Source organism: Schistosoma mansoni, chromosome 4 (genome assembly GCF_000237925.1).
Source record: "Schistosoma mansoni strain Puerto Rico chromosome 4, complete genome".
NCBI classification, from domain to species: Eukaryota; Metazoa; Platyhelminthes; class Trematoda; order Strigeidida; family Schistosomatidae; genus Schistosoma; species Schistosoma mansoni.
In genome coordinates this window covers 23303038-23303517 of record NC_031498.1, presented here as the reverse complement: position 1 = coordinate 23303517, position 480 = coordinate 23303038, and the positions used below count along the sequence as shown (strand labels likewise).

At 35.6% G+C, this 480-nt stretch overlaps 1 protein-coding gene across 2 annotated transcripts in view; it reads right to left on the bottom strand.

Moving 5' to 3' along the window:
- Positions 1 to 480, bottom strand: part of Smp_097020.1 (putative fbxl20) — a gene marked incomplete at its 5' end in the record, with an annotated part of 21446 nt that overhangs the window by 6248 nt on the left and 14718 nt on the right. The window lies entirely within an intron of this gene.

Here is a 480-nt window from a genome sequence, read left to right as displayed (position 1 = left end):
CAAGTTAAGAAAACGCATACAATAGACAATCATGTGCTAATAATATAATGGTTACCTTCTGATTAATTAACCATAACGGGAAAAACAAGAAGTAGATAGATAGAATTAAAATGTACTGCCGGTATGCGAAATACAAAATAATCTTGAGTAAGTTTATAGTTTACATCAAGAACTTATCTCAGTTTGACAACTATTGTGGGCCAGAAATCAACGGACGGCTGTTTCAACCTAATATGGGATTCATCAGCACTGCACATCCATGGCCCTACCGGGGATTGAACCCAAGGACTTTAAGTATTGCGACTCAATCTTAACATATAAACCACTGAATTAGCATCCAGTGGTTTACACTTCTATTTTTAATCAACTATATCTTTACTTATAAAGCTTTTTGACTTAAGGCAATATCTAGGCAGTCCGCACAGGATATACATATGCCAGTAAGAGACTGATCAATTGCAGTCATAAATAACAATGGGC